At 34.1% G+C, this 21,964-nt stretch overlaps 1 long non-coding RNA gene across 1 annotated transcript; it reads left to right on the plus strand.

Moving 5' to 3' along the window:
- Positions 1-3,172: 3,172 nt before the first annotated feature.
- Positions 3,173-19,044, plus strand: LOC115525520. The gene is made up of 3 exons (XR_003972386.1): positions 3,173-3,185; positions 9,075-9,078; positions 18,961-19,044. It is a non-coding gene; the product is annotated as an uncharacterized LOC115525520 (long non-coding RNA).
- Positions 19,045-21,964: the final 2,920 nt, after the last annotated feature.

Raw genomic sequence — 21,964 nt, forward strand, 5'->3', positions numbered from 1 at the left:
TATGTCAGTTCAGTTTACTTAACATGTCTGTTAGGCACAAGGACTCAATAGGTAATGGAGATAAAAAATAATTATGACCTAGGTCATGCACTCTAGGATAAAAATTAGAGAGTAATGGAGGAAACATACAAAACAAATTATTTCCATCATGCGATTGGTACAAGGTGTTATAGTGGAATTACATAATAAAACTTACTAGTTACACTTGTAATCAGCATAATATATAGAGTTGTGAGATCACTAAGTTGTACATCTTAAACTAATGTAACATTGTGTCAACAATACTTCAAGAATAACCATGTTTCTAATTAAAAAAAATTAATAAAAGTAACAAGTTCTGTAATGCCTGTAAATAGTCAATAATTATTTACCAAGTTTCTCCTATGTGTGGATATAATGCTAAGCTCTAGAAATAGAGCACTGAGAAACAACATTCTTTTTTGTTTCCCTTTCTGCTTTTATAGGTTTTAGATTTTTCCCTCCCTTTCTTGGACAATTCTTTGGCTCCTTTCTTTTTGCCTTTTATTGCAATGTATAACTTATTTTTTCTTCTATTGAAACAACTTATTCTATCTGCATATGATTAAAATTTTACATGCCATTAGTATATCACCTCACCCTTTTAATACGACTTAACTGTATATTTTGTTTGTTAATTCTTTTTTTTTTTTTTTTTTTTAAATTTTTTTTTTCAACGTTTATTTATTTTTGGGACAGAGAGAGAGACAGAGCATGAACGGGGGAGGGGCAGAGGGAGAGGGAGACACAGAATCGGAAACAGGCTCCGAGCCATCAGCCCAGAGCCTGACGCGGGGCTCGAACTCACGGACCGCGAGATCGTGACCTGGCTGAAGTCGGACGCTTAACCGACTGCGCCACCCAGGCGCCCCTGTTTGTTAATTCTAAATTTGTTGTTCAGAACACAAAGGGTCAAAGCCTGTCACCACACATAAACAAGAATGTTACTATTTGAGGAGATTTGAAACATCATTCTAAAATTGGTACTATTATGCTGTTTGTACCTGTGTACCAATTAGCATACACCTGAAATTCAGATTTCCATATAAATAAGCTTTTAGAAATGTTTCCATTTCTTTGTTTTGTTTGGATTTTGTCTGTGTTTCAAATAGGAAATTAGGAAAATTCCTACTATGGAATTTTTATTAACTGCAAGATAGTCATCAGAAAAAGCAGCTTAAGAAGAAACTACATATATATATATATATATATATATATATATATATATATATGTATGTGTGTGTGTGTGTATTTTTCCCCTTGCTGTGAGCAAATGGCATACTTCTCTGGGTTTGAAAAGTCTTATCTAAGATAATTCAATTCAGCTGTGATAAAGCACTATAAAGAACTTCTGTTTTTGTTATCTGAAATTAAATGTAGCTATGTGGACATGTGAGTGAGGGAAAGAAGCCTTGAATGTCTGCTTTAAGAAAAAGAATAATTACTTGAAGAGTACTTTCTTTAGGAAACCTTTCTCATGACTCCCTCCCTGGCCAAAGTATCATACATTTGCTCTCTCATAAATTCTTTTGAGTTCCTATTTTTATTAAAGAATAACATTGCCATTGTTTCAACTGTTTAACATTTTCCGTATTTCCATATCCTATTACAAATTTTGACTCAAAGGGGGAGCTCACTTTTTGATGAACTGAACTGGGAAAATGAACAGGGCCATCTAGAAATTTAAGAGACAAATCAGTTATTATATCTAAGGTAAGTATATATTGATTCTAGTTTATCCCAAATTAATACTGTGACATTTTGGCAGTTCTTTATTACAAAACTGAAATTACAAAACATTTGTATCCCACATTAAGTGAAAACAAGTATAGGCTCCAGAAGGGAAAGAATATGGTTATAGACTGATAGGATATTATAATGCCAAGAAGCTTAATCATCATTGATGATCTGCTTTAAATTGATAGGACAAAATCTTTTACATTATTGTCACTGAGTTTTTGCTCTGCTTCTTCCAGAAGACCCTTCATTACATGTTAAAATAATAAACACACAGCAAACAATGAAACATGCAAACAAGCAAATCCCGTATAACACGGCTTTTTCCTATCTGAAAATGGAAGATACGTTATATGGTAGTTTGATATTTTCTCTAAAATGAAGCAAAATTACCTCCACCATTAAAAGGCCCAATTTCAGAATTAGCTGCTCTGCTAGTTTATTTTTTTTTATTGATTGATTTTTAAAATTTTATTTTTTCACTTACATCCAAATTAGTTAGCATATAGTGCGACAATGATTTCAGGAGTAGATACCTAATGCCCATTACCAATTTAGCCCATCCCACACCCCACAACCCCTCCAGTAACCCTCTGTTTGTTCTCCATATTTAAGAGTCTCTTACGTTTTGTCCCCTCCTTGTTTTTATATTATTTTTGTTTCCCTTCCCTTATGTTCGTCTGTTTTGTCTCTTAAAGTCCTCATATGAGTGAAGTCTGCTTGTTTATTTATTTAGTTATTTACCTACTTATTTAAAAAAAAGACCTCCATCAATTTTGCTATCACATTCTGCTCTCTTCAGGGTGAGTATGGCAGGTCCTGCCAGAGAAAAATGTATAACCTTTTCAATTCTAAAAAACAAGTAAGTGTCTAAAACGGCCAGTCCTATTGGAGAAAAATGCTTTCTAGTGTCCTTTTAAGTATGATAACTTAACAATAGAAAAAACACTGAATGTAAATTTGATTCCTTTAGAAAATAATCATAAAATTTAATCAGGAAATTTAATTAAAGCATACCATTTATAGTTATAATTTACCCATTATTCTGAAAGGTCAATATTTTTGTAGTAAGGGAGATATTTCCTCTTATTTTTCATCAGTGTACCAGATGGTAACTTGCATGTATTTAATAATTGTATATATATAATTCAAATATTATATTTTTTAAAGCAAATCATGTTGTCAGAAGTAGTACAGTGACCACTGAAGCTAAACAGTTCATTTGCTCTAGTTATGCTGACATTGTAGCATGAAACTGCTCCTGTACTCAAAACTTGATAAATGTTTCCTATTTTAGAAACAAGAAATCCTCCAAGGTGCCCCTGGAGGAAAGACCTTCAAGCTTTCATGATTTCCTCTAAATGTTTAAAATCATGCTCTCCTTATGTGTTCTGAGTAACAATTATTGGCTTCTTTCCTGGAAATAAAATGTGCTTTACTCTTTTTTCTCCCTTAGTGGCTTCATGCTGTGTCCTGCTTTTTCCTAGAATTCTGATTTAGTTTTATTATTCATGGCTGATGTAAAGAAACTAAGAAGTAACACAGAAAAATAATGCACTATTTAATAATTAGTCATATTATTAAATGTTAGGGTGACTTGCAAAGTGATTTAAAAATCTTACTCCATTAATTTAGGATATATTCAAGAATGAGGGATGTTTATTATATTTAATGCATATTAGTAATATTGCTTTTTTTATTTTTTTTACATTTATTTTTGAGAGACAGAGATAGAGCACAAGTGGGGGAGGGACAGGGACAGAAGGAGACACAGAATCCAAAGCAGGCTCCAGGCTCTGAACTGTCAGCACAGAACCCCACGCAGGGCTCAAACCCACAAACTGTGATACCATGACCTGAGCTGAAGTCGGACAAAACCGACTGAGCCACCCAGATGCCCCCATATTAGTAATATATATGTGGCATCTAGATTTCAAAATTAAGTAAAGTTTTTGAATAAAATATCCCATGTTGAATTATGAAAGAATTTTGTGGATTTGCTTACTCAGTATAACACATTAAAATGTGCATACTACTTTGATATTTGAAAATTGTTCACTATATACATGAAAAAAATACAAAATAACATGAAGAGTTATGATCCTAATAATGTAAAAAATATAATGTATAGAAATTTATGTAGAAAAATTGGAAAATTATTTTAAGTGTATCATTACATACTTTAATATATATGTAAAATATATCAGCAAATACTATATATGAAGTCAAAATAAGTAATCATAAATAAAATCCATATATTTGGCAATATACAATTTTTAATTTATGTACAGCACAAAACATAATTAAAAAAGTAGAAACATTTTTGTCATATATGTCACAGTGTTAATGCACATCATTAATAATTCATATATAATCAGCTTTTATGAGAGAACCAATACAAAATAGCAATCTCAAATAATTATATCTCAAATCTCAATTATATCTCAATCTCAAATATTTATATATATATATATATATACATAAACATGAGAAAACTTAATTTTAAAGAAACATAAATTAGAACAATATTTGAAATGCTATTATACTATATTTTGATAAAGGCTACTTAAGTGAATTTCTCATAAAGTGGGAATTATATTAGTAAAAGCTGTATAAAAAACCATATCTCAGGGGTGCCTGGGTGGCTCAATGGGTTAAGCATCCAACTCTTGGTTTTGGCTCAAGTCATGACTCCACTGTTCGTGGGTTTGAGCCCCACACTGGGATCCACACTGACAGTGTGCAGCCTGCTTGAGATTCTCTCTCTATCCTTCTCTCTCTGCCCCTCATGGCTCCTGCTCTCACCTGTGCTCTCTCTCCCGCCCTCTCTGTCTCTCTCTCTCTCTCAAAATAAAAAAAGCAAGCAAACAAACAAAAACAATCAGTATCTCCAATGAAACTATACGAAAATATAACCACCTCCAGGCAATTAATAAACTGATGCTATCTAATGCAAAAAGAATGTTGTAGCCAAATGTGGGCATAACTTTTAAGAACTCTTTTAGATTAAGGGAACAAACATTTCTTGAATAGTTCTCCACTACTATATGTAATGCAGTTTGATAACCATTTTTACTCTTATTTTGAAATTCCTATAGAACTTCCAAATAGGCGTTATTAACTTTTTCTGATGGATGAGAAAACTAACACTCAGAAAGGTAGCTAATTTAACTAATGCCTCCCAACTAGTAAGCGTGTATCAGAACTGAGCTCTATTTTACACCAATTTAGCTGAATTCAATAAAAATGTATTTAGCACCCTTACCACACATCAAATGATAAGAGAAATAGGTGAATAGATGTGAACATATCATATATGGGTGATCTTGGCCTAAAAAGAGCTAAATAGAGAGAGAGAGGCTATAGTCATACTAGTTGAAAGGTGGATTTTCTGTAACAAGGATACCACGTATGTGTTAAGGAAACATAGTGGAGCTTTATTTTGATTTCAGAATATTTCATGACAGACAAAGCTGTTTAGCCAGGTACAGCTGGCAGGGAGGCTTTTTGTGGAGAGATGTAAGGGAGGATAGGTACAAATGAGGCCGCATACAGGGCTGGCTGAAAGGTATGAAATATGAGATGCTGGGACTATTGTTTGGCAAGAATGTGCACAGAGATGAATATCATCCAGTCACCTGTGCAAAGAAGTAGACGATTTGACTTGTATTTTGTTTTTGGAACTGTGTAAAATTAATAAATATTTTGTGCCAGATCTGTAACATTCATATGTATATTATGTGAAAGGGAAATATGTGAAAGGGAATTCTAAAAACTCCCACATTAGTGGACTTTTAGTTTGGTAGTATACTTTTAAGTTTTATATTTAGGACTGAAATTCTTTGATAGATTGGCTAAAATTCATTTCTAATTATTTGGTTAGAGGCTAAGGCACTTTTAATAGCTTATGACCATAGTTTGAAACCACTTAAATTCTAACCATGATTATCAAATAAATATCATTATTTCTTGTATTTGTTGAATAGTTTATAAAACTTTCTAAAAATAATTATTTTCATAATGACCTCAAATGCTTTGTGCACTTTAGTAAAATTATTATTAGCCTCAAACCTAAGTGGTCTTCCTGCCATTTCCTAGTTTACTATAAGAGTCAAATATATCTCTCCTATGAATTTATGACTTACATGCTTAATTATAGAGCAGTCAACCTCTCACTCATACTCTTTAGTTGTTTTAATTACATGTTATAAAAAAATAAAATAATTTTTTCTTACTATACCAAAATGCCTATATCAGTAGTATTTAATGTTTTTATCAACATTTTGGAAAATGAAGGAAAAGAAAATAACTTTTCAGAAAATAAATAACGCTGAAAAGTTATTTTTACTTCAAATGTTTTACTTCAAATGAAGTATGTTTTACTTCAAAATGAATCCAAATATTACTTTAGACTGGTATTAGTTACGAAGCCAGAAACATGTTGTGATTTATTGAATTTATCTACCTAAATAAGTTAATGTGTCAAGATTATTTAGACTCACTTTTCTCCGTCTCTGATAAAATAGTTGTGGATGAGAACAATCAGCGAGCTATTTTTTTTTCTTTTTCTTTGATGAACAGAAGTGAGATGAAAAGGGAGGGGGGAGGAAGGGGAGGGAAAGGAAAGGAAGGGAAGGGAAGGAAAGGGAAGGGAAGGGAAGAGAAAAGTGTATGAGCAGAGAGGATTTTACTGTTACAATCTCTTATCACACACAAGGGTTTCTAAGGTGAGCACCAAAACTGAAGTCTATTAGTATTTGTATTAGATTCAAGCCCACTCTAAGTCTACTTGGGAGGGGGAAGATGAAGATGCTAGGAGCTGAGCCCAAGTGACGGAGGAGACATGATGATCATCATGGACACTCTTGAGAGAAAGTGTATATTGACTAAAGGGATGAGGAATAGAGTGGATGTGATAATTTCTGTTTCTTTATGTTAGCATACCTAAAACACAGCTCTTATTTTCCTTTTAGGTGCCTAGTATTAAATAATGTTTAAATTAATCAACAGTTATTAACAATGAAGTCAAGGGAGAATAGAATACAAATAAACTTTAAATTATTGGGGTGATTCACAAATAATCTTGCATTAGAAACTTTACACCATATGTTCAAATTGGAACTGTTTCTAATTTAAATTAAGAAACAGGGCCATAAATTTACTAAAAGATGCCCAAGTGTTGCAATCTTTTAAGTTTTTCAGTTTCCAAAATGCAATGAATGATTTCTAAATAAACAATGCTATGCTGCTTTGGCTTATAAATGTAATGTGTAATATATCAATTACTAGCTTTTAAAAAGTTTTGTAAATATGGTTTGAACCTCCTATTTGAATGTTTTAATCATATGAACAGTTAAAGTTCTGGGCAATTTCCAGATCAGAGAAAGTTTAGTAAAGTTGAGTCTGAGTTAAACATATTTTCCCTTTGGGATAATTCATAGCTTTGTATATTTTCCCTTTCCTTCCTTATTTCCTTCCTTCTTCCTTCCTCCCTCTCTCCCTTTCTTTTTCTTATCTATGTTTATTTATTGTTTATGTATACACATTTTATCATTTTTTGATGTATAATTTCCATATTTTTACAGATGGATACATATGCATATCTATAAATTACAGTCAAATAGTTTATATTAATTGTATCCCTTAATTACATATTTTCAAAGTGTGAATATTTTTTCATAGCAAATTACATATAAAAGCAAGAAAAACAAGGTAATTTTGTTATTTCAATTTATTTATTTTGGAAATATAAATAAGGGTGGCATCAATAATCAAAAACAGGGAGATTAGTTTCTAAACTATAGGTTACTGAGAACAAAAATAAATGTTATCCTTTATGACATAAGGAAATATATTTATATAGTGTTTTTAAATCATTTTCATCTGTTAGTTGTTAATATATTTTATTAAGTAAAAGTAAAAATTTCAGGGGCATCAGGGTGGCTCAGTCAGTTAAGTGACTGACTTTTGGTTTCAGCTGAGGCTGTGATCTCACAGTGCATGAGTTTGAGCCCCATGATGGGCTCAGTGCTGACATTGCAGAACCTGGTTGGGATTCTCTGTCTTCCTCTCTCTCTGCCCCTCCCCCAATTTACTGTCTTTGTCTCTCTCAAAATAAATAAATAAACTTAAAAAATAAAAAAAAAATTAATTATAAATTAAACTAAAGTAATGATAATAAAAATGGAATTCGTGGGGTGCCTGGGTGGCTCATTCAGTTAAGCATCCAACTTTGGCTCCGGTCATGATCTCGTGGTTCATGGGTTCAAGCTTCACATGGGACTCTCTGCTGACAGCTCAGAACCTGGAGCCTGCTTCAGATTCTGTGTCTCCCTCTGTCTCTACCCCTCCCTCACTTGCACTCCATCTCTCTCTCTCTCTCTTTCAAAAATAGACATTAAAAATTTTTTAAATGGAATTTGTGTTTGTTGTGTATATGTATGTGTTATATAACAAAGAGTTAGTGCTTATACTAAATTATTTCCCAGAATCTCCAAATTGTTGATGACTTGTTTACATGTATTAGTTTATTCCCTTAAACAAAATTTATATAAAATGTTATAAAGATTTTAATACCATTATAGGTACTTATTTTTATTTCATTTTTAAATTCATAAATTGCACTCCAACCTAAACTACACTCCTGGGTTCACAGAAGACAGGAAAATAAAAAGTTGTAACTATTTATCTTAATAAACAGTAAAAAATGAAAGGAATAACTATTAATGTATTTTCCACAAGGGAAGAATAAGCTGTAAAGATGTGCTTTGTATGAATGTATGTGACATTTATGTCACTCTTGAGACACAAAACAGAATTCAGGTAACTGCAATATTATGCATCAACCTATTTTACCTTTTCGATTTTCAAGTAGGACACAATTCCTAATGATGGCAAGTTTTCCTCTGTAAGCTAAGAAATAGATCTGTAGAGAAAAATTCTTTCTTTCTGTACCTGTGTCTCTGAGATAGTATAAGATTATTTAAGTATTTCCTGAGATTATTCTTCATTGTGAATTAAATGAATTAGAAATATCTATATCCTTTTAAAACTGGATGAAAATTATTTGAAAGTGTACAGTGATCTACAAAAGAGTAAGAATTATCAACAAGGATTTATTTGCATGAATTCTAGAATTGTGCTAACATGGAGTTTAATAAAGGGTACCTCCTAATACTTAATATGTTTTTCTCTCTTTTTAAAACCGCTGAACCTTATTTACCTTAATTTCAAACTAATTGAATCATTCCTCTACATGCTGACACTTTTTTTTTTCGATGTCTTAATACATGCTTTATTTTTTTAATTTATTATTAAAGTACAGTTGACATACAATGTTATATTAGTTTCAGGTGTATAACATAATGATTTGATAATTCTATACATTACTCAGTGCTCACCATGGTAAGTGTAGTCACCATCTGTCACCATACAACTTTATTACAATATTATTGACTATATTCCCTATGCTGTACTTTTCATCTTCATGACTTATTACATAACTGGAATTTTGTACTTCTCAATCTCCTTCATTTATGTTACTCATCCCCCAACCCAACTCCCCTCTGACAACTACCAGTTTTCTGTATTTAAGAGTCTGTTTTTTATTCTTTGTTTATTTGTTTTGTTTTGTTTTTACATTTCACATATATGTGAAATCACATGGTATTTGTCTTTCTCTGACTTATTTCACTTATATAAAAATTTTAAGTTGTCTGTAAATTACATAGATTTCAAGAGAGGTGGAATAACTCCAGAAATAGTTATCTGATACGTTTCTGTGCTGGGTTACCCACTTGATAGACTAAGAAACTGATGTTTAAAGAAAATAATTTTACTCATCAGATGAAAAGTTAGAATTATTTGAGTCTCTTACGTTTATTTATAATTTTCTATTGTTTCTATGTTTAGTTATACAGGGTTGAGGGAACATACCATAATGTTTTCTGTATACAGTGTCACTGGAATCAATCTGGCCCTGCCATTGAAACTATTTTAATCTGCATCACTTACAACAGAAAAAAAAATTACATAAGTTCCCTTAAAACATACCTCTTCTATTGTGGTATAAACTAGAAAACGTTGCAAGTAAAAGTGATGAAATCTTTAAAATAAAACTAGCAATGACTGGCATCTATTTGACAGGAAATCATGGTTTTTCTAAACTTACGATTATTAATTTGTGGTTTTAAATACATTAACATTTATTTAAAGTCATAGCACATATCAGGCAGAGTATAACACATTTTTTTTTAGAGGCTGTGACACCTCATAATCGCAAAATTGTGCTCAAATTCTTTGTGCCTCTTTGGTGAAGTAGTATTTATATAGTCATAATATCAAAAGTACTTATGGGGGCGCCTGGGTGGCTCAGCCGCCTAAGCCTCTGACTTGGGCTCAGGTAATGATCTTGTGGATTACGGGTTCAAGCCCCGAATAGGGCTCTGTGCTGACAGTTCAGAGCCTGGCGCCTGCTTTGGATTCCGTGTCTCCCTCTCTCTCTGCCCCTCCCCTCTCGCGCTCTGTTTCTCACTTCTTCAAAAATAAATAAACATCAAAAAAAAACCACATTTTTTAAAATGACTTATGGATATTTCCCTTTATTTATTGTTTCAATTTTTTTTAACGTTTATTTATTTTTGAGGACAGAGAGACAGAGCATGAACGGGGGAGGGGCAGAGAGAGAGGGAGACACAGAATCCGAAACAGGCTCCAGGCTCTGAGCTGTCAGCACAGAGCCCAACGCAGGGCTCGAACTCACGGACCGCGAGATCATGACCTGAGCCGAAGTCGGATGCTTAACCGACTGAGCCACCCAGGCGCCCCTTCCTTTATTTCTAAAGAGAGACAAGATAAGCCAGTGCTCCTGTTTAAATATTTGAATTAAAATGGTACATAGTACACACTTAATAACTACTTAGCAAAGGATAATTAATAGACACTATATTTAAAGTTAAGTATTAATGAACTGTAATTGTATGTAATTTTAAAAGACTTTGAGAGGGCCACCTGGGTGGTTCAGTCAGTTAAGCATGTGATTCTTGATTTGGGCTCAGGTCATGATTTCAGGGTTTGTGAGTTTGAGCCCCACATAGGGCTCTGCACTGGTGGTGAGGAGCCTGCTTGGGATTCTCTATCCTTCTGTCTCTGACCCTGCCTTGCTCTTGCTGTCACCTGTGTGCTTGCTCGCTCGCTCTCTCTCTCTCTCTCTCTCAAAATAAATAAATAAATAAATAAACTTAAAAAAAAAAAAGAAAAAAGAAAAAAACAGGCATACTCCTAACCAATGGTCTCTGTATGACTATCTCCTTTGCCTGGAAGGACCTTTCTCCAGATATATTTATAGGTTAAACTGCTCACCTGTTTAACTCTTTACTCACTGTTACCTGCCTTAGGAGGAGTGTAACCTCATTTAGACTATTAAACCTCTCCCTATGACCAGAATCTTAAACCTTTTCACCATTACCTATTTTTAATTTTTGCCTTAGCCTTTATGACTTAACATATTATATAATTTATTATATTATTTTAGCATATTAATCTTTTATTATATTTATAAGAATCTACTTATTAGAATTAAAGCTCTGAGATCCCTTTTGTGTTCAGTAGTGTATCCCAAATGCCCAGAAGAGTGCCAGCCAATTAACAAATATTTGTCAAATAAATAAATGAATAAAGTAATAACTGTTAAAAGCCTCTATTAATAAGAATTAGATTCATTTGTAATAAAAAAATAAATTAATGAAAGCTAGAACAATATGGGTGTTTATCTTTTACATAAACAAAAGCAGTTTAGGGGGCTAGTTTGATGGTTTATGAAGTATCAATATCCAAACTACTTCTATCCTTTTGTACTGCTATTCTCAATATGTGGCTTCTACCTAAGGGTTCTAAATGACTACTGAATTCATAATCCAGGCAGAATAACAAGAAAATGATATAAGGAGGGCACATCCCATATATTTAAGCCACTTCCTAAACGTTGCACATACCAATTTACTCTACATTTCATTGCCCAGAACTTAGTCACCTTGTTACATCCAGTGGAAACAGAGGTTTGGAAAAGAGTTCTTATTCTAGAAAGTTATGTGCTCAGCTGAAGATCCAGGGTTCTACTACAAAAGAAGGGAAAATGGGTATTTATTGAAAACTCTGTCATAAAATTCAAATGTATATGATGAGTGAACAATTAGATATAAAACTGGTAATCATAAAAAATTTTTTAGCCAGCATCAGTATTGGTTTACATGTGTTGTCACAGATTAATTGCACTCAGATTCAAAAGGGTCCTTATTTGGACAATAAATTGCATAATCACCTTACATATCTGACTGTAGGTCAGTAGAAATATCTGTGCTAAAAATGTATTTTTGGGAATCAGGAGCACATGTACTATGTAAAACCAAGAAAAAAGTATAAGGTTACCTAGAGAGCTAGAGAGCTGACATATAGATATAGGAGAGAAGAGTTTCTATAACTGAGATCTAAGTGTTTCAAGAACTATGCAAATAATCTTGATAGATGAGATAAAAATGAGAACTGAGAATTTACCATTAGATTTAGCAATGTAAAGAAAAATGATTGGTCTTAACAATAACTGTTTAACTAGAACCATCACCACAAAATGGAAAGAAAACAATTGGAGAAAAAAAGTATACGATTGTTTGGAAAATTTACTTCAAAGAAATAAAGTAGTGAAGGAAATATCGATATGCTTTGTTTAAAATTATTTTTTAGTTTATTTATTTTGAGAGAGAATGAGCATGAGTGGCAGAGGGGAAGAGAGAGAGGGAGAGAGAAACCCAAGCAGGCTCTGTTCTGTCAGAGCAGAGCCTGATGTGGGACTCAGTCTCATAAACTGTAAGATCACGACATGAGTTGAAACCAAAAGTCAGAGGCTCAACTCAGTCACCTTAACACTTTTTTCTTTTTTTAATCTTAAAACAAGAGTACATCTCAGCATGTAAGTATACTGAAGAGACCAATTCAGTAAAAACTGAAAATGTAATGATGCTTGGAAAGTAGGTAGCAATTATGGAATTGATGCCTTTGAGAAAGTGAAGGGGATGTAATCCAATAAAGCAGAGGGATTGGCCTTATACAGAAGCCCACTTTTGAAAGAGTAAAGTCTTCCTGGATGAGTGGATTGATAGATTTAATGGCTAAAGAATGCAAAAACTCTTGTCCAATTTAAATTCTTTTTTCTCTTTAAATATCATCTCAGCTGAGTGAGGAGGGAGCATTGGGAAATTAAGATTAAACAGAACTGGGAGAGTATTGTCTAGATCAGACCTCGCTACTCAGAGTGAATCTGATGGTCAATAACATTAATGTCACCTAGAGCTTGCTAGAAATGCAGATTCTCAGGTATCTCACAAGATTTTCAGAAACTGCATTTTAATAAGATCTCCAAGTGATTTGTGTGCTCATTAATTTTAGGAGCCACCAATCAGAATAGGAGACTGAATTTGTAAGCAAACAGTGGTAATATTGTCCAAATGACTAGTAGCCCTTTGGAGATTAGCAGTCATGATTTTAAAGTGAGTTTAAGTTTTCTGTTAACCATTTCAGCCAACATCCTAATTAAATTCTCTTGTCATTTCAAACTTAAGTTTAGAACAAAATCTGTTTCTCCACTAGTCTTCCCCATCACAGTAAATGGCACCATAATCGCCTCTGCTGTTTGAACCAAATATCAATAAATCAACCTTGATTCATTTTTGCTCTCCCAACTATACCCTAATCCATTAGAATGTACTATATGGACTTTACCACCAAAACCCACCTGAACTCTGTCTGTTTCTTTCAATCTTCTCAGCTGTTATGCTAGTCTAATTTCTATCATCTCTTCTTTCACGTCAACAGCCTCCTCATTGCTGTCTGTGTTTCCACTTTCAAAGTGTCAATGATTTCTTCATATTCTAGGAATGTTAAACTAACAGGGAAAATCTGTTATAAGATGGCCGACAGGACTGATAGGGAAATTCCAGTCCCTGATTAGACTCCCCTTCCGGGTTCTTCTTCCCACCCTGCTTGCTGTACATGCCAAATTACTACTAATGCGGAATGTGGAAGTAAGAGACTATAAATTGTTACCTCTGCTTATGCTCAGGACTCAAACCTCTGGAGAGTGATCTCCTCTGAGCCCACTGGTGTAAAATAAACCTCCTGCCTTTCAAGATCCCCAAGTGCCACTTGGTTCTTCCACCGGGTGATTCAGACCAGGTTCCATAACAAAACAAATGAACAAACAAAATAGTTGGAACAACCACAAATTGTAGCCAACTTAAAAGACCTCTCATCTGAAATATAATTACAAGAATGCAGGTTGGTTCACACTGAGAAGATAAACCTGAATTTGAAAGAAAGATTATTTAATTTCTACTTTCAATTATTTGAGGGGCAAAGAATCACTAACACATTCTGATTGCCAAAGAGCCACACACTGGGCTAGGCACTGGAAATCCATTATTTCCATTTCTTTAACACTTCATGATAGTTTTCACTTAATCACAACCTCCCAGGCCATTAAAACCAGAACTGCGACCACAGTAATGGTATAAGAATTATTACAGCAATCTAAAGCATAGAAATATTTGAGAGTATCTCATTGAATATCACTTGGAATATTCAAGCACAGTAAAGAAAGCCACTGGCAGAGATGCCATGGAGATGATTTAGCATGAGTTGGGTAGTTGTGCTAGATGATGATAAGTTTATAGTATCATTGAATTCCATGGTTCTGTGATACATTGTAACCTAGAATTCATTGCCAAAATGAAATTCAGTGTATTTACATTTAGAACATCATGTGAAATATTCTATGATGTGGATAAGAAAAAAGAATTTCCACCAGATTTATTGGGGCCATCAAATTAATAGGAAGATGCAGAACTTTCTGAAATTTCAAATGCATCTACCAACTAGGCCTTGTTCCTGTGGTTGTTAACATTTCATCAATGAAATCAGAATTGGAAGGAGAATGAAAGTTGCCCCAAACCAATAAATTAATTACACAGATTCACAGATTAATGGATATGTCACATTGCACACAGCCAAAACTAAATACATTTCCTGATAATGACTCTGGCTAACAAATTAATTATACTGTGCTATTCTACAATGGGTTACTCTTGTATATACTATCTATATAAATATTTAAATACAAATATATATGTATTAATATATATTTATAACATTTATATTTACAAGTATAAATATATATTTAATAGTTCAATGCTTTCATTTGCACAGACTACTTTTTTTTTCTTCAGATGCCCAGGTTAGTCATACTTACATACATTAAGTTTCCCAAACTGCTGTGCTCTCACAAGACTCTGTGCCTCTAAGTATACACTTTTCCTTTGCCTAGGCTACATTTTGTTGGGAAGTTGTGCCAATGCACACCATGCTTCTGATGAGCATTTTTTTCACCTCATTAAAAATTAAAAAATCAATGACCCTGGAATGCTTTTAAGTAAAAAATGTAAGAATCCAAGCGAAACTAAATTTAAAATAATAAAAAATTATGATAATAGACCAGAATACAACTTTAATAACATAAAAACTACAAATATATTCACTTGCACAGAGCAAATAAAGAATTGATGGTAAAGTAAATTAGATGGTATGAAAATATTTTTACCAAGTGATACTCAGGGGCGCCTGGGTAACTCAGTCGGTTAAGTGTCCGACTTGGGCTCAGGTCATGATCTCACTGTTCATGGGTATGAGCCCCATATTGGGCTCTGTGCTGACAGCTCAGAGCCTGGAGCCTGCTTCGGATTCTGTGTCTCTGTATCTCTCTGTCCCTCTCCTGCTTGTGCTCTGTGTCTCTCTCCTTCTTTCTCTCAAAAATAAATAAATATTAAAAAAGTGATACTCAAATAATCTTAACTTTGAAAAGAAAAATAAAATAGCATAAAAATTGCAGAGAGAGGTAGAGGAAGATGGTGGCAGAATAGGAGGACCGTAGGCTCATCTCCTCCCATGAACATGACTAGATAATTATCAAATCATCCTAAAAACCACAGAAATCAACTTGAAGAGTGACAGAACAAACTGTACAAATAAATGGAGAGAAGAGGCCACATCAAAGATGGTAGGAAGTGCAGAGATGTGGTTTGGGGGAGAAACAGATCACAAGGGAAATGTCACGGTTGTAGAGAAAGGAGAGAGAGAGAGGAAGGAGCATACAGGGGAACAAAGAAGGAGAATATTTACCCAAAGTTATTGTCAGGGAAAAAAAGAGGGGTTGATTTTTGTGTTGTCCTACAGAGAAGGCAGGCAAACAACCAGGAGGCTGATGGCATGGAAACAGAGATCTGAAGAATGCTTGGGGTATAAAATGGGGATTTATTTGCTTTTCTTGGAGCACATCCCTGAGAGTCATCTTTCATGGAGATGTCTCTTTGGGGACAAAGGAGCTGGCTGGTGCCATTTCCCTCCCCTGTCCCTCATCCTAAATGCAGAACCATCTGCTTAAAGCAGCTCAGTGCCCCATACTCTGCCTAACACCAAGTCCCACACCTGTGTTTTCTGGAGGGGCTACCATTCTCAGTGAAGTTTGCCTAAGTCCCAGCACAGAGGGCCCATTCACCAAAAGTCCAGCAGAAACCCCTGGCCACACCATATCTCTGGAACAGAGTACTGCAGTGTTTCGGTTCCACTGGAAGTAATATCAGGTTTCATTTCACAAGCAGACAAGAACACACCTAGTTAAACTTGCCACATTCTGGCCAAGGTTCAAGCACTGACCACTGCAGGCAAGGAGTGCCTCTGCAGATAACTGGCCTAAAGGATAGAGCAGCCAAAACACAATAGCACAGCACACACAACCCACATCAGGACACTCCCTGAAGTGGCAGGCACTGGACACAACATAACCTCTTCTTCATATAGCCATTACTGTCAGAAGCAGGCAACAGACTTTTCTAATACAATAAACAAGGTAGAGACATAGACAAAACGCAAACATGGAAGAATTCATCCCAAATGAAAGAACAAGATAAGATCATGGCCCAATCTAAGCAAAACAGATATGTTACATGATGGAGAATTTGGGGGTGTTTTGGTCATCTTATTTTTTCTTCTTTTTTCATATTTTCTTTTAAATTCTATTAGTTAACATATAATTACCATGTATATAGATAATATATATTGCCTTCAGGAGTAGAATTTAGTGATTCATCACTTACATATAATAGTGCTCAACACATTGAGGGTCTTCTTTAATACCTGATGGAGCATTTAAAACAACAATCATAAGGATACTAGCTGAGCTTGAGAAAAGAATGGAAGATTTCAGGGAGACCCTTACCACAAAGATAAAAGAGTTAAAAAAGAATCAGAAATTAAAAATCCAATAACTGCAATTGGAAACAGTTTTGACACAATGAACACGAGCATGGCGAAGAGGAATGAATAAGTGATAGAGAAGGTGAAATAATGGAAAATAATGAAGCTAAACAAGAGAGAAAGAATTACTGAACGTGAGAATCGACTTAGGGAATTTAGTGAATTCATTGAACGTAATAACATTCATATTATAGGAGTCCCAAAAGAAGAGAGAGAAAAGGGGGCAGAAAATTTATTTTAATAATTAATAGCTGAAAACTTGTTGAATTTGGGGAAGGGAACAGACATCCAAATCTAGGAAACTCCCATTTAAACTCCCACAGAAAACTCCCATTTAAAACAGACAAACAAAAAAGAAGAAAAAAAGCAGGCTGACACCAAGACATATTGTAATTTAATTTTCAAAATATATTGATTAAATGTCTTAAAAGCAGCAGGACAAAAGAAGTCCTGACTTTACAAGGGAAGACCCATAAGGCTGCAGCAGTTCTCTCCACAGAAACTTAGCAAGCCAGAAGGAAGGAGCATGATATATTTAAAGTGCTGAATGGGAAAAATCTGTAGCCAAGAATGCTCTATCCAGCAGGGCTATCATTCAGAATAGAAAGAGGGATAAAGAGTTTCCCAGAAAACAAAAACTAAAGGAGTTTGTGACCATTGAACCAGCCCTGCAAGAAATATTAAAAGGTATTATTTGAGTGGAAAGGAAAGACTGAAAGTGACAAAGACAAGAAAGGAACAGAGAAATCTTCAGAAACACCGAAACAAGTAATAAAATGGCAATATATACATATCTCTACATATTTGCTTTGACTGTAAATGGACTAAGCACTCTAGTCAAAAGATATAGAGTGTCAGAATGGATAAGAAAATAAAACTCATCTATATGCTGTCTATAGAGGTTCATGTTAGGCCTGAAGACAGCTGCATATTGGAAGTGAGGGCATAGAGAAATATTTATTTTGCAAATGGATGTCAAAAGAAATCCAGAGTACCAATATTTAGACTAGACCTTAAAACAAAGACTAGGAACACCTGGGTGGCTCAGCAGGTTAAACATCTGACTCTTGATTTCAGCTCAGATCATGATCTTGCAGTTTCTGGTTTCAAGATCCATGTTGGGCTCCATATTTCAGGGCAGAATCTGCTTGGGATTCTCACTGTCTCCCTCTCTGTCAGGCCCTCCCCCACTCGCAGTCTCTCTCTCTCTCTCTCTCTCTCTCTCTCTCTCTCAAATAAAACAAAACAGAACTTAAAAAAATAAGTAAAACTAAGACTGTATCAAGAAGTGAAAAAGGACACTATATCATAATAAAGGGGACAATTCAAGAAGAGGATCTAACAAGTGTAAATTTTAATAGGAATATTAATTGGGAAACACCCAAACGTATAAAACAATAATAAACATAAATAAAGTAATAGATAATACAATAATAGTAGGGGACTTTAACACCTCACTTACAGCAATGGACATCATTTAAACAGAAAATCAACAAGGAAACAATGGCTTTGAGTAACACACTGCACTAGAATGATTTAACTAGGATGAATAATATTCACAATATTTCATCCTAAAACAGGAGAATACACATTCTTTTCAAGTGCACATGAGACATTCTCCAAAATAGATTGCATACTAGGTCACAAATCAGATCTCAACAAGTACAAAGACTGAGATCACACCATGCATATTTTCTTATCACAACACTATGAAACTTGGAGTCAACCACAAGAAAAAAATGTGGAAAGAGAATAAAAACATGGAGGTTAAACAGCATGCTACTAAACAATGAATGGATCAACCAGGAAATAAAAGAAGACATTAAAAAGAAAATACACAGAAGCCAGTGAAAATGAAAACACAATGGTCCAAAACCTTTGGGATGCAGCAAATGAAGTTGTAAGAGGGAGGTTTATAACAATACATGCCTAACTTATAAAAGCAAGAAAAATCTCAAATAAACCACCTAACCCTTAAACCTAAAAAGCTAGGAAAAGAACAACAAATGAAGCCTAACGCAAGGCAAAGGAAGGAAATAATAAAGATTAGAGCAGAAATAAATGATATGGAAAATTCACAAATAATAGAGCAGATCAATGAAATCAGGAATCGGTTTCTCAAAAAAAAATAATAAAATTGATAAACCCCCTAGCCAGAATTATCAAAAAGAAAAGAGAAAGGACACAAATAAATAAAATCACAAATGAAAAAGGAGAATTAGTAACCAACAACAAGGAAGTATAAATGATTATAAGAGATTATTATGAAAATTATATGCCAACAAATTAGACAACCTGGAAGAAATGGGTAAGCTCCTAAAAAACATATAAACTACCAAACCTGGAACAGAAATAGAGAAATTGAACAGACCAATAACCAGCAGAGAAATAGATTCAATAATAAAATAGCTCCCAATAAACAAAAGTCCAGGGCAAAATGGCTTCACAGGTAAATTCTACCAAACATTTAAAGAAGAGTTAATACCTATTCTACTCAAACTATTGCAAAAAATGGAGGAAGAAGGAAGATTCCAAATTCATTCTATGAGGCCAGGATTACCCTGATACCAAACCAGATAAAGACTCCACTGAAAAAGAAACTATAGGCCAATATCCCTAATGGACATAGATGCAAAAATTCTCAAGAAACTACTAGCAAACTGAATCCAATAGTACATTAAAAGAATGATTCACAATGTAAAGTGGGTTTATTTCTGGACTGCAAGTGTGGCTCAATACTCACAAATCAACCAACATGATACAACACATAAATAAAAGAAAAGCATAAGAAGTATATGATCCTTTCAACAGATACAGAACAAGCATTTAACAAAGTACAACATCCATTCATAAAAACCCTCAACAAATTAGGCTTAGAGAGAGCATACCTCTAATATAGATCATTACAAAACATAATAAAGACCATATACAAAAATCTCACCACTAATATCATCTTCAATGAGGATGTCCCCTATGGTCACAAACAAGAGATGTCCACTCTCACCACTATTATTTCATCATATCACTGGAAATCCTAGCCACAACAATCAGACAAGAAAAAGAAATAAAAGATTTCTAAATCAGCAAGAAAAAACTCCAACTTCCACAGTTTGAAGATGACATGATACTCTATATAGAAAACCCAAAAGACTCTTCTGAAAAGTTTCTAGAACTGATACATGAATTCAGTAATGTTGCAGGAGACAAAATTAATGTACAGAAATCTGTTGCATTTCTATACACGAATAATGAAGCAGCAGCAAGAGAAATCAAGGAATCAATCACATTTACAATTGCACCAAAACCATAAGATAGCTAGGAATAAACTTAATCAAAGAGGAAAAAAGAAGAAAGAAAAGAAAAAAAAAAAAAAAAAGAAAAGAAATCTATACTCTGAAAACTATAAAAGACTCATGAATGAAATTGAAGAGATACCAAAGAAATGGAAAGATATTCCATGCTTATGGATTGGAAGAGGAAGTATGGTTAAAATATCTACATTCCCAAAGCAATCTACAAATTTAATGAAATCCCTATTGAAATACCACCGGAATTTTTCACAGAGCTAGAACAAACAATCCTAAAATTTTCATGGAACCACAAAGATCCTGAGTAGCTAAAGTAATTAAAAAAAAAAAAAAGAAAAGAAAGAAAAGCAAAGCTAAAGGCATCACAATCCCAGTCTTCAAGTTATATTACAAAGCTGTTGTGATCAGGACAGTATGGCACTGGTACAAAAACAGACACATAAACCAATGGAACAGAATAGAGAACCCAGAAATGAACCCTCATCTATATGGTCAATTAATCTTCAACAAAGTAGGAAAGAATATTCAATGGAAAAAAATACAGTATCTTTAACAAATGGTGTTGGGAAAATTGGATAACAACATGCAAAAGAAGGGAACTGGATGATTTTCTGATACCATACAACAGAGATATATTAAAAATTGATGAAAGATCTAAATGTCAGACAGGAGGAAGCTATTAAAATCCTAGAGGAGGAGTGCCTGGGTGGCTCAGTCAGTTAAGTGTCTGACTAATGCTCAGGTCTTGATCTCACTGTTTATGGGTTGAAGACCTATGTTGGGTTCTGTGCTGACAGCTCTGAGCCTGAAGCCTGCTTCAGCCTCCCTCTCTCCCTGCCCCTCCCAGCTCATAGGTTATCTCTAAAAAATAAAAATGAATGTCAAAAATTTTAAATCCTAGAGGAGAACACAGGCAGTAACCTCTTTGACATTGGCAAAAAGCGAAGTCTTAGGATATATGTCTCCTGAAGTAAGGAAAATAAAAGCAAATATGAACTATTGAGACTTCATCAAAATAAAAAGCTTCTGCACAGAGTGGCAAATAATCAACAAAACTAAAAGGCAACCCATGAAATAGGAGAATATATTTGCAAATACCATATCTGATCAAGGATTAGTATACAAAATATATAAAGAACGTCTACAACTTAACACCTCCCAAACAAATCAATCAAAAAATGGACAGAAGGTATGTACAGACATTTTTCCAAAGAATACATACAGATGGCTAACAGACATATGAAAAGATGCTCACCATCACTGATCATCAGAAAAATATAAATCAAACTACAATGAGAAATCACTTCACACCTGTCAGAATGGCCAAACTCAAAAATACAAGAATAGGTATTGGTGAAGATGAGGAGAAAAAGGAATCCTTTTGCACTGTTGATAGGAATGCAAACTGGTTTAGTCACTGGAAAACAGTATGGAGTTTCCTCAAATATTTAAAAATAGAAATACCTTAGGGGCACCTGGGTGGCTCAGTTGGTATGTCTGACTCTGATTTCAGCTCAGGTCATGATCTCATGGTTTGTGAGTTC

Source organism: Lynx canadensis, chromosome D1 (assembly GCF_007474595.2).
Source record: "Lynx canadensis isolate LIC74 chromosome D1, mLynCan4.pri.v2, whole genome shotgun sequence".
NCBI classification, from domain to species: Eukaryota; Metazoa; Chordata; class Mammalia; order Carnivora; family Felidae; genus Lynx; species Lynx canadensis.